Source organism: Paroedura picta, chromosome 3, assembly GCF_049243985.1.
Source record: "Paroedura picta isolate Pp20150507F chromosome 3, Ppicta_v3.0, whole genome shotgun sequence".
NCBI classification, from domain to species: domain Eukaryota; kingdom Metazoa; phylum Chordata; class Lepidosauria; order Squamata; family Gekkonidae; genus Paroedura; species Paroedura picta.
This window is the reverse complement of record NC_135371.1, coordinates 117,310,143-117,310,718: the sequence shown is the minus strand read 5'-3', so window position 1 is coordinate 117,310,718 and position 576 is coordinate 117,310,143. Positions and strand designations below refer to the sequence as shown.

General features: G+C 45.0%; 1 protein-coding gene across 7 annotated transcripts in view; it reads right to left on the bottom strand.

Moving 5' to 3' along the window:
- EVI5L (ecotropic viral integration site 5 like) overlaps window positions 1–576 on the bottom strand; it is a 57,944-nt gene that overhangs the window by 7,138 nt on the left and 50,230 nt on the right. The gene's annotated exons all lie outside the window — the stretch shown is intronic.

Here is a 576-nt window from a genome sequence, read left to right as displayed (position 1 = left end):
CTGCAGGGAGACACAGGAACGGCAGCTGGGATGTCATGGAAACCACAGAGCCTCCCAATAATTTGGAGTGAGGAATATGGGGAAAGAACTCACTGCAAACAGGGGAGAAAATGTCTCATGTACCCAAAAAAAGAGCCTTGTCTGCCCTGGAATAAGTATGAGCAGAGACAACCTGTCAGCTGAAGATGAATAGACAAAAAAGAAATTTTCAAGCTGGTGATAGCAATGCCATCGCCAGCTTGAAATTTTCATTGTTATCTACTGGAATAAGTATGAGCAGTGAATAAGGAATGATAGAGATCTCTTTCAGCCAAATGACTGATTGGGGGCTGCATGTGTTATAACGAAAGGTACAATGACATGCACTTCAGGTGAGCAGCAGAGTGTATGTGTGGGGGTGTGAGAGAGACTGGATGGCATCCTCCTCCCCTACAGTTGGCAAGACCTCGGCATATGTGCAAAGAATCAAAGCTGCAGCAGCCTCACTCTTTAGACATGATAGATTCATACGTGGTGCATGAGAAGCAGATAAGGCAACTTTTGGAATGGGGCAGAGGTATTTCCTAGATCACATAA